This window comes from Marmota flaviventris, chromosome 7 (assembly GCF_047511675.1).
Source record: "Marmota flaviventris isolate mMarFla1 chromosome 7, mMarFla1.hap1, whole genome shotgun sequence".
NCBI classification, from domain to species: Eukaryota; Metazoa; Chordata; class Mammalia; order Rodentia; family Sciuridae; genus Marmota; species Marmota flaviventris.
In genome coordinates this window covers 123,663,939-123,677,079 of record NC_092504.1, presented here as the reverse complement: position 1 = coordinate 123,677,079, position 13,141 = coordinate 123,663,939, and positions in this window count along the sequence as shown.

Genomic DNA, 13,141 nt, shown 5'->3' with positions numbered 1-13,141 from the left:
AAATTTACTCTGAAGCAATTCCAGTGTGCATTATGTGCCTAATATAGCAGTTTTCATTAACTGATATACTTTCATTACTTTACAAATCATCACACATCTCTCTTCAAAGAGACACATAAAGGGGAAAACCAGAAAAGGACCGGGCTCACTCAGCACAAAAGGTACTTGGTGAAAGAGGACTGTTCTCTTTGTGACTTGCAGTCATTTAGATAGAAGTTCACTCAGGTTGTTAATGATTTAAACTCCAAAAACCTGCTACTATAATTGAAGTAAAAAATGGTCTGAAGAAGAGTTGTTTCATAAAACTCTTTGTAACAGGAAACTTTGAACTTAGCGGAATACATTATATGTCATGAGTCAGATGTAGTTAAAAAATAAGAAGGTGCATTATTTAACTACATCTTCCCTTTTGAGCTTTTTAAAAACTCTGACTCATCATCTTATTATGTTAAATATTTTCCTACCAATTTTTAAATAGACTTTTTCATCAAAGAAGGTGGAGGCATAGTGAAGATATAGAACATTAAAATGACACTCTATAAGTTGACAGGAATAACTGATGCCTCTTTGAGGTTCTGATTTACTTAGAAATCTTCAATGGTGTTAAAGAGAGCCATGGGGGTTAAATTCCTATGAACCCTCTTTAAAAATAACAATAAGGCCCTATATTATGTAATTTTAGTAGAGTAGCTCAAAGAGTACCGCATCTCCCCAAAGATGTCTTTCTTTGAGGATGAAATCTCAGGGTGAACCCCTCCCTACCAATTGCTCCCAAAAGATCTAGCTTCCCAATATCAAGTAATGCTATCTGAAGACGATTTAAATACTCACTTTGAATTCAACCTAAAACCAAACAAGGAGCAGTCAAGTTTAAATGGAGTATCATCCTGAAACTTATTTTTCCAATGTTTTTTTTTTTTTTTTTTTTTGCATTATAATTTGAAATAGAACTATCTTTCAACTCAGATCAAATTCAACTGGCCATGACTTGGACTGTTGTCAGTAGCATTAGGCTTGAAATTAATGTCTGAATGATAAACCAGAGCTCATCCATCCCAAGTGCACCCATCACCCTGAGTCTGTAGGATCTTCACACCTAACACGGGTAAACCAATGGTCACAAGGCTTCACCACTGCTCCCTGGGAACCTTTGGCTAGGATATTGAAGATTATTACTCTGCATAGATACATCACCACCTTTTCCTGAATTGCTATGGCTCTTCACAATGTTTAGTACACTATAATTGAAAACACACTTTAGGCCTTTTCTCAAAGCAGAGTACATTTCCTGTGACCTTTTAAAGGCATGCAGGCATATGCTGTCAACTTTTAATTATATAGGTATTTTATCAACAGCCAAAAGCATTTTTAAATTGAATTTATTCTTACCTCCACCTCTTTCCAAAAATTATTTAAAGTGGTACATAACAATAGAAAATGGAAATAAGGATAGGACATTTTTCTGCTTAAATCCCAGGTTGGTATCTCTGTGCTAAAAAACACTCTTCAAGGTCATTTACATCTCACCCTCAATTGCTGTATGCTTAGGGAACATAAACTAATTTTAATGTTAGATTAACCTAAAATATTAGGAAGATAAATAATGAGGGTTATGACAATGGATTCAAAAATCAAGATTGAATAAATAATTTGTGGTGCACCTATCCATGAACCATTAGCTTGGATAGTTGTTGGCCATAGTCATCAGACTGGAATATTCTATGATTTGCCTCCATGGACCAGGTTTTAAGACCATATTTTACCTTAATAATCACAGTATTTTCTCCACCACAACCCCCATCTCCATCACCTCTCAAACGTGATATTAAAATAGATTTTCTCAAAGTTGTGCACTCAAAGAACATGTTTCAGAAGCACTAACTCTCACAGGTGTTAACTCCCTTTAAGTCCAAGTATTGCTAAGGGTGGGTAGACAGAGGGAGCACTTTCCCTGGAATAGTGTGTGGTCTGTAGAGGATCTGCAAGGTCAAGACTATTTTCATAATAATACAAGGATGTTATTTGGCCTTTTATCCATGTTGGTATTTGCACCAACGATGCCAAACTATGGTGGGTGAAATGCTGGCACCTTAGGGCCAGTTAAACCAAGGGCACCACAGACTTTTAATAATCATCCTATTCTTTACCAGGCACTCAAAGAAAGAAAAAAAGGAAGGCTCATTTAAGAATGTCCTTGGCAGAGCAGTAAAAAATTAATAATTTTATCAAATTTCAACTCTTGACTACAAGTCTTTTAAATATTCTTTGTGACAAAGTGTTTGATACATATATAGCATTTCTGCCACATGCTGAAGTATATCAATTGTCTGAAGGAAAATCACATGAATATTGTTTAAAATAGTCATATTTTTCATGGGACATTTTTGTGGTTTTTTTTTTTTTTGTACTTGAAAGAATGAATGACAGAGAAACTCAGATTTGGATATTTCTCAAGAAAAGAAATGAAATGAGCCCATAATTTCAAGGAAAACAATGCATAGTATTTTTTGGCAATGACAATATTCACATCTGCCTAAAAGTTAAGATCCTCTTTACCCTAAAAGTGTACAATATTTGCATGTATTCATTACCATGAGTTCAACAGTTTTCTAACACTTAGAATATATATAAATATATATATATATTATATAACTAATATATATAATATATATATATATATATATATTTAGATACAATATCAACATTTTGGAAGATTGGCATAACTCAGTGAACCAACATTTTCCAAATGGCTAATGTGCGATGTTACTGAATGGTGCTGTAATAGATTCTCTCAAAGTACAAAAGAGATCAATGGTTTTTAATGCCAAAGAGTAGGGAGAGTCTATTGATATGGCTTCAGATTCCACCCTGTAAGTAACTTTTACGAACTACCAGGCATCAAGTTTTAGTGTAATATCAAAGAAGGATATCCACAATTACCTGAAAAGGCTGTGAAGCTATTCCTCCCTCTTCTAACTTCCCATCTGTGTGAGGCTGGGTTTTCTTCATGCACATCTTTTTCTTTCTTTCTTTACAGTGCTGGTGATCGAACCCATGACCTCATGAATGCTGGGCAAGTACTCTGCCACTGAGCTACACCTCAGCCCTTCTTCATATACATCTTTAACCAAAGCAACATGCTACAACAGATGGAATAAAGAAGCAGATATGAGGATCCAGCTGGGTTTTATTAAACCAGACATTACAAAGATTTGCTGAAATGTAACAATGCCCTTCTTCTCACAAAATGATTTATTTTGAAAAATAGAGTGATTTTTCATAAAAATATGTACCATATTTATTGTATCATTATCTATAAATGAATTAATAAATATTTTAAAATTATACAGTTTTCATGAGGAATACAGTAAATATCAATAGATTTAAGTCACTCAAACAAAAGCTCAATATCTTTTAAGAGTGTAAAGGAATCCTGATTCCAAAAAGTTTGAGAACCAGTGCCTTGGAAATTAAGATGCATCTAAAGAGAAAAATGAAATTGAACGGACACTTTCCTAGAAGTCTTGGAATCCAGCTGCAAACACACTCACCCACTTAACTCTTGGAGCTGAGTCTTGGTCTATGAACCCCAGGGGTATCCACCCTGGTATCCCCATTAGGAGATGCAGAGAGGAGTCCAGGTGTCCACCCAGCCTTGTGGAAACAGGTTTCCCAGCCACTTGGAGAGGACCATTGCTCTGAGCAGAGGGCTCTCCCTTCTTTCTGCCTGAGAATTTTTGAGAAAAGTCAAAACAGTGAGGGGCTTCTCTCTTTCTCAGGGCCTGAACCTTCTGCCCAAGAGTTAAGATGGCTCTTTACCCTAAAAGTGCTGCAAGTCTGACAGTTTAAATAATGAAGGCCTGTCCCAAAGCAGAGATATGGGTCTGGCGTCTCTCTTGGCCTGGGCCTCAACATGTTATAAATCAGTAAGTATCTGGTGACGATGACCAGCCTTCCTTTACAGAGAGGGAGGCTTTTGCTGTAATCTGTACTTATGTTCTCAGGCAGCGGGGGTCTGGCTGAGACCAGCAAGTTTTGTCACGATTTGGATAAACCATGCTTTCGAAAGTAGTGGATGTCGCGCTCATGGTCCAACAGAAAAGACAGTGGAGGAAAGACTTCTGAGCACTTTGGATGTGTTTCATCGAAACCCTTGGGCTTGGACTTTCCATAAACATCTTCCCAACCGTCCAACTCCTCAACACCCTTGGCAAATATCTCAGAGTACAAAATTATATTTAGATCAGGTGAGTTCCAGATCTCCATGGTCTATTTCCCCCACCTGGTCCATCCTGTCAGTTCTGAGGTTTGGATCCCTCCATAGTCTCTTGTTTAGTCTTTTTTTTTGAACCCCAATTTAAAACAAAGCTCTTGTCTCTAAATCCTTATTTGCCAGGACTCTTAGCATCTCTATCAACTTAGAATCATTGGGCCTTTTTGATCAGCATGGATGAAATCTCCCCGAAGCAGCTGCTCCCCATTTCCATGCGTTTTTGAACTGATTTGTCGGATCATTTAATGTACTTCTTTGCTGCCTAACCTAGTCACCCTCTGCCCTGCCTCAAATCATACTGCTGTCTCCTTTTGAGTCCCTTCTTGCATTGTGGCTTCTCTCATGGCCCCTCTCTCTCACTGCAATCAGCTCTGATTCAGTTTCTCTGCAATATCTATCTTTCCCTTTGTGGAATCCACTCCCAGTCCTCTGCACTCCTAATGGTTCACATGCCCAGGGCATCGTGTTTACCCAACCCACACATTAAGCAACATTCTTCTTAGAAAACAGCATTATGAGGCATAAAACTATAAAAATAACAAAGCGCAAAAGTATTCCATACCCAGGCAATGATGTATTACATATTTATTACGTATTATGTAATTATATTGTAATTACATATTAGTTGTTATAAATTTTGGTGATCAGAGAATAAAATGGGCACGAAAGTCAACCAAAAAGCCTCCGTGGGTTTCCCTTATACTCTTTCCTCTGTGAGTCCTGTCTCTGTTTCTATATTCACCCCAGTCTACCTCTGCTTCTAGAATTCTACTCCTACCTCTATTTCTTTTTTGGGGGGGCTACCAGGGCTTGAACTCAGGAGCACTTGACCACTAAGCCACATCCCCAACCCTATTTTGTATTTTATTAAGAGACAAGGTCTCACTGAGTTGCTTAGTGCCTTGCTTTTGCTAAGGCTGTCTTTGAACTTATGACTCCCCTGCCTCAGCCTCCTGAGCCACTGGGACTATAGGCATGTACCACCACACCTGGCCCTACCTCTATTTTTATGCCAGATTTTATGTAGTTGAGCATCTCTTGGGAAGCAAGATCAAGTTACCTCCAGCTCCATCTGTGTTCTTTTGGTTGGTGAAGTTTGGCCATGTTCTTTTAACGTAAACTAGAAGCCCTTTCATATAAACTCACAAATGGTTATGCCATGGGAGTTATTATTATTATTACTCTTTCTACCATCATTAATCTCATAGTTTAATATTTTTAATAAGGAAAGATAATTAGAACTTCAAATCAGAATCAGAGAACCTTATGGCCAGAAGGTACCCTATATATTACTTGTTTGGGCCCCAGTATTTTGCAGATGAGGAAATTGAGAACTAAAACATTGGGTGATGCTGGGAGTGAGCTCTAACTCGCAGAGAGCTCTCTGCTATTCCGGAAAATTAGAGCTCAAATGTAGGATAATGTCGAGGTGTTTTTGTGCATCCTAATTTGAGCAAACTGATTTTGCAAACCCGAACTTAAAAGCATTTCATATAACAACATACAAAATTTAGGAATTGAGTACTTTCAAATATTGTAGATGGATAATTTAGCATTGGTTTAATATCACTTTCCTAGCTCCCAGAAGGTTCTTTTAAATGTGAATGAAGGTTAGCTATAGGGCTTAAAAAGACACATAAAAATGACAAAAATGAAACCCACCTTATTTTAAAAATCATACATACCCCAAATCATAGATACCATGGATTCAAAACCAGAAATCTTATTAAAAAAAAAGTGGGGGAGAGGATGTATTAAATCCTCTGAATGGAAAACTTGCAGACATTTCAAAATAAAATGATTTTTAACACTTTGAGGAACAGTACTATAAAAACAAAGTGTTTAATGAAAAAAGTGCTTATGAAGCCACATTCAGATCCCATTTCATTGTTAGCCTCAGACACTCAGCTTTTGGTCAATGTTCTTGGAAAGTCTTCCCGGGGATTCATAGCTACAATGCATTGGTGAAAAATCTCCTACCCTTAAAGCACAAACCACAAGTCACCAGTCCAGCCCAGCTCCTCCATGGCAGGTCAACAGGCCATTTGCACTTTGGAAAGATGGGTGCTCTCGTGAAAATAGCTTCTGAAACCTCCTCCACCTTTATGTTACACTCAGGAATCTATATCTGAGGGACAAGGGGACCAATAGAATTTCATGTAATGTTCAGGACAAAAAAATGATTCTTACAAATGTCTTGAAACAACAGGAAGGAACAGGAGGGATCAACTACAATACACATCCTTGTCCTGGGATCTTAAGCACAACTGGTTCAACAAGTGTCTTCTGGGTACACAAAGCCCAGCGAACCGAGGAACCGGTTAGTATGGAGTTAGCTGCAATGGAGGAGCTCCATGGGTACGTGCTGGGAAGAGGCTGGAGACCAAAGCTCCTTTGGCACGCAGAGTATTCTCACAGAGCACAGAGCAGTGACTGCCATACAGTTCTTACTAAAGACATCCCCCCAAACAGACAACAGGCATTACAAGGAATTACTTAATTTCCAAAGGTCATACCTCTAGAAATTGGTACCCCAGGAGATTCAAGCTCCATTTGTGCCAGGTTGTTTGTTGTTTTAGAGAAAGGTTAGGTTGATGACTGCTTTTTTTTTTTTTTTTTAAACATATTCCAGCTCCTTGGAGAGTTTGCTTCTTAGTATGATGTCCAGGGGAAGCTTTACTGTGACTTTTGCATAATATATGTGTCTTGTTTTGTAGTACTAGTGTCCGAGTGTCACATAATTACCTATAGTAAAATACAGGGAAAAAAATATCATACAACTGTGTCAGCGAAGGCTAATTCATCCTCCAGTCAACTCTCTGGATTTCTTTCTTCATTTTAGGACTGGGGAAACTGAGGCAAGGAATTGCTCAAGACTGTATAATTAGCCTACTTTCACTTGGGGGTTATTGACATCTCAATTAGATGACTAGCATTCTACTTGAGTCCCAGTGATCTTCCTACGTCAATCAGGCAGAAGCCTGAGGGACAGAGGGGCTGGAGTCAAGCCTGAAGACCTTAAGTCTCCAGCTTTTGTGTGCTAGGGAAAGAGTAAGCCCTGGGGCCTGAGAACTCTCGCCAGGAAATCTTGTTCCCGGTTCCCTGAAAGTCAAGTAAGAGTCCCCGCCTCGATAACAACTGTTATGTTATTAAAGAGAGCAAACCGTCTCTGAGAGCGACCAGGAAGCAGACCTGTAGAGACAGGGCTGAATTCCCTGTGCTTGTGTGAGGCAGCCTTGTGCTGGCCCCCAACTCTCCCCACTCCTCGGCTCCATTCTGTGCGCTAGGAACTGTGCCCCCCAAGCTCCTTGGCTGGCTTCAGGTACAGTTGGGCTCGACCAACAAGAGGTACTTATAAGAGGGAAATGAGGGTGAAGGATTGGGATAGTTTTTCCTCCCTGTCTTCCTCCCTGATGGCTACCTTGGCCCTGGCTGTAATTCTGTACCTCCATAATACAGCTTCAGCCTCACTGGACTTGAGATACATGATTTTGTTCCCTGTCCCTTCAGCTCTAGGGATGGTCATGGCCCTCCACTGTTGCTGGAAGCCTCACCAGCTCAGTTAACCTTACTTACCTCTCTGTAAGGGATCCACTCACTAAAGGCGTCTCATCTGGGGTGAATTCATCTCTCTACTTGCCCCTAGACTGATAAAAAGCCTTTACATTCATTCACTAAATATTTAATGAACACCTACTATGTGCCATCCTCTATAGAAGCCACTGGGAATACCATGATGATGAAAAAGAGATATTATCCCTGACCCTGTAGTGTTTATAGAATTTTATGGATTATTTTTAGTTAACTTTTCTTTGTTATTTCCCCTAAAACTGAGATGATTTATTTTTTAAACTTTAAGCTGCAGAAGTTCTCCAGGCAAGCTGGGAACTCTGAGCAGAGGACAAGACGATGGAAGACCTCATACCAAGCACATCATTAGTAGATGTTCAAGAGGGAAAATGATCTGACAGAATCAGTTGCCCAAAGGTAAACCTTGGTCCCCCAAGATCCAGGACCACCTCAGTTCCATGTACTGAGCCAATTCCAGGCAACCTTAGTCTAACTGCCCGAGTGGGCAGCATTGATCTCTGGGACCCCTTTCTTGGTCTTTCCTCTGTCTGCTCTCTCATCTCTGCTTCTAACATATTAGGTCCCTGTTTTCTCTCTCTTCAGGATTGTTCTTTTTAGCACCCAGAAATACCCGCTGTGGTGTTCCATGCAAATCTTCCCTCTCCTGAAGGATGGGCCCACGATCTTTTTCTTTCAGAATATAACTTTTTTTTTTAACCCTTCCCAATGTCTCCTCAGGCTTTTATTGTCCCCAAACAACAACCAATGGGATAATGAGAGTTGTTCATTTTTTTCTTTTACTTTCCAAGTTTTTGACAGTGAAACATGTTTATGTATTATCTCTTTTTTAATATTTATTTTTTGGTTGTAACTGGATACAATATCTTTTTATTTATTTATTTTTATGTGGTGCTGAGGATCGAACCCAGGGCCTCCCCCCTACTAGGCGAGAATTCTACCGCCAAGCCACAATCCCAGCCCCTATGTATTATCTTTTAAAGAAATTTTTTTTAAAGCAACAATAAGCAAATTATTCAATGCCAGTGTCTTCAGCAGTATCAATGATTTGTTATCATGTTTTTCTCTCAAGAATACATATGAAATACCCAGAAAGTATGAGCCATCATAGAATAAGTATGACCATCTTTCTGGAATGTTCCTTTTGCTCAGACATTTATTTGTTGGGGGTGAGTTAAGCAATTTAATTTGCAAATAATTTAAAGCAAGCTATTATTAAGGGCTTGTATGGATATTCCATACGCTTGGTTTTTCTTACCAAAGTTGAGGATGATGACAGTATTGGACTTATTCTATATCTGGTTGAAGTGGAGTGTTAGTCAACTTTCTATCACTATAAGAACATACTTGATATAATTAAATTATAAAGAGGAAAAAATTATTTTAGCTCACAAATCTGGAGCTTCCGGTCCATGATGGGTTGGTCTGTTTCTTTAGACCTATGGCAAAGCAGCACATCACGACCGGACTGTGTGGCAGAGGAAAAACACTTATTTCACAAACTAGGGAGCAAAGAAGGAAGAAGTCAAAAGGCCCCTAATCCCCTTGGAGAGTACATCTCCAATGATTTAACCACCCACTAGGTTGCACTTTTTAAAGGTTCTGATAGCACCATCCTGGGGACAAAACCTTTAACATGTGGACCTCTGGAAAATATTCAAGATCCAAATTATAGCGAGTGGGATTTAGTTGCATCCCTAGGCACAGTAACCAGTCTGCTGCTCTTGCTCCTTGGTGGCAGTGGACTATGCCACAGGGTCCAAGCTCTGCATGAACTTTGAGTCAAGATGCAGGTTCAAAGAAATTTTGCCTGGGAACCTCTTCTGGCTGTAACCCCAGATCCCCAGGGCATATATTTTCATTTTCTTTGGCTACTAGAGGAAAAGTTTGAATATATTACCTCTGCTTTCTGGACTCCCTATGCTTTATCCCACGGCGGTGACTTTCACAACAGGAATTTTAGGCATTGTGGCATTCATTCAGTTATAAATTTCAGTTATAAAACATTTATTGAGGTTTTCGTGATTTGATTTGTTTTAAACCAACCTATTCTCCCTTCCCATCCCTATTGTTGTGCCTGAAACAAAATAAATGACCTAGAATTATTTGGCATTCATCTATCATAAATCATAACCCACAGTGGATTACTTTCAAGTCTGTGTTATAGTCCTACGGAGAAGTAGAGTTCTGAATGAGGACTACCCCTTCCTCTGCAGCACTTCCGTCCAAAACAAACAGGTAGACCAGAGAAATGAAGGGAGAGAGTGAGGGAGAGGGTGAGAGATCAAAACCAGAGCACATTTTATAAAGTAGGACTTCTCTAAATTTAGAAAGTAATTTTTACCCCCAAACAAAACGAAGCCCATATATCTAAATTTTGATATTGTTTAACCCAATCTGGGATTCTTACCCTTGAAAGTTATAAGTCACAAAATAAGTCTAATTGTCTCAATGAGTTTTGAACGAATGGTTTTAATCACATACTATTTTAAGTGCCTGTGTCACCTTGTTACTTACTGTGCTGGATGACTGCATTCAAGTCAACACAAAGCACACTGGATACTTAAAAATAACAACATAATAATATGTGCATAGTAATGGATAGTATTACCTTACCCCACTTACACTTTGGGCATATGGTATGATAAAAGAGTCATGGTCCATATTCTCATGGAACAAATATCATAATGACAAAACATGGTGTCTTTTGATCTTTTTTTAAAGTTCTAAGGTAATTAATACCTTAGATTTGACCAGTTACTTTAAAACAAAACAATCTAACATATTAATATTGAAAATACCAACAAATGTAATAACGTCTTCCTATTTCAGATACTTTAGTCAGAGAACTTGTATCTTATTGAAAGGTCTTTTAGTAAATAAGTCATTTAATTCATCCTTGGTTCATAATTGTGAAGCTTGTCTACCCAGTGGACTACTGGGGCTGGAGTGGCATTGGTGACACACTCTTAAGTTGAGCAATGCCAGCACAACACGGATCTCCACTCCAGAGATCATGGATCCTCTACTGCCGTGTCTTCCCATCTCTCACGAGGCAGGGTATCCAAAGTTTATTGAGAAGTCACCAAGTTTGGGGACATATTTTGTTGGTTAATCTGTGGGTCATTAGTTTGTGATCACCCCTCTATATGCACATTAAGTCCCAACAAATCACTATGATCCATACATTGTTCTTATCTTACACACATCACACACACACACACACAAAAAAACAGACAAATCAAATAAATAAATGACATTGTGCCACAGATTCATAGACTTCCGTTTTAGAAGTGAGTTAGTACCTGTCTAAAGTAAGCTTTAATGAAGCAGATCCTAATAGGACAGATCTTATTGTGAGACTATTCTTTCTTAAAGTCAAAACCTTGCATTTTCCTTTTTCGCCCTTTAGGTTGGCTATTTTAAAAGTTAAGTGTGATAGCCAGGGGTGGTGATGCACACCTGTAATCCCAGCAGCTCAGGAAGCTGAGGCAGGAGGATCACAAGTTCAAGGCCAGCCTCAGCAACCCTAAGCCACTCAGTAAGACCCTGTCTCAAAATAAAAAGAAATAAAAAGGCTGGAGTTCTGGCTCAGTGGTTAAGCCTTCCTGGTTCAATCCCCAGTATTTCCCCCCACAAAACAAGTAAAGTGTGGCAAAGGTGCGGAAAAGTGACAATCCTTGTGCATTGCTAGTACAAACGTAAAGTAGAAAACAGTATGGTAATTCCTCAAAAAATTAAATAAAATACATAATTATCACATGATCTAGCAATGCTATTTTTAAGTATATATCCAAAAGAACCAAAAGCAGGGACACCAATATTTACAAACCAATGTTCACAGAAATATTATTCAGTTACTGAAATATGGAAACAAGTCAATATTCATTGATTAATAGATAAATGGATAAACAAAATGCAGTATATACATGCAGTGCAATATTGTTCAGCCTTAAGAAGTAAAGGAATACTCTCATGCACTACAGACATGGACCTTAAAGTCATTACGCCAAGTGTAAGACGAATATTGTATGGGTTCACTTATATGAGGTTCACTTGAGTGGTCAAATTTATATATAGACAGAGTAGAATGGTGGTTGCCAGGAGCTGGGAGAGGGGGAGAATTGAGGGTTATTTTTCAGTGGGTATGGAGTTTCCGTTTGGGACAATGAGAAAGTTCTGGAGGTGCATGGTATATAACAATGTAAATACATCTAGTGCCACTGAAGACACCTAAAGTGATTTAAATGTTCATTTTTAGGTGATCATGTATTTTATCATAATGAAAACTAGGCAAAAGCAATCTAGCATCCTCACCCTCTGCTTTTTATTCTTTCTTCTGAAGCTCGAGAGTGTAGGTCTGCTCCCTTCATAACTACTCTCCAAATATTGTCCCAGGGCAGCTCCAGGACTGTTTGGCTTTCTCTCTGGGACCCTTGCTGCTCTCCTCTGGAAGCCTCCAGTCTGCATCAGGCCAGACACAGTGCACGGGTAAAGGGCAGGTAGATGGCCACCCCCTCTCTGAATACTGGACTTCTGGGAGGTTATCTCCAACCATACAGTCTAAAGAGTTTCAGCTTTTATCCCATTTTCTCTTGTGATTCTATCATCATTAGTATGGCAGCGTCCACTGGCTTTAACAAATACCTGAGATAGTCCATTTTTAAAGAGAAAAGGTTAATTTTATCTCGTAGTTTTGGAGGTTCTAGTCCATGAGGGATTGGCCTTGTTGCTTTGGGCCTGTGGCAAGCAGTGCATCATGGTGGAAGCACAGGTGGAGGAGCACAATTGTTCACCTCATGGCCAGGACACAAAAGAAAGGAAGAGGAAAATATGGGAACCCACAATCCTTCTTGAGGCCACACCTCCAATGACCTAAAGACCTCCCCCTAGGCTCCACCTCCTAGTAGTGCCGCACTGGAGACCAACCCTTTAACACATTGGGAGACATTCCAAATCCAAACTATAGCACCCACTTATTTGCAATCAATAGATGACTGCAGAGAAATGAAGCAGAAGAAAGGAGACACCTGTTACACCCTGATCTGGGCCTTCAAAGTGAATCTATAAGCAATACTTAAATTTCTTTCTGGTTAGATTTGAATTTCCACTGAAAATTAACCTAAGGTTGAAAAGTCCCCCCAAACAGTGCTTTCTATTTCAACCATGAACTTTTCCATCTGAAAGTTGTAAACTTAGGAAGTCAGACCTTAGGTGCAACAAGGAGACACTTAAAGATACTAAAGGAAAAACATTTTTTTTTCTCTACATATTTTCTAC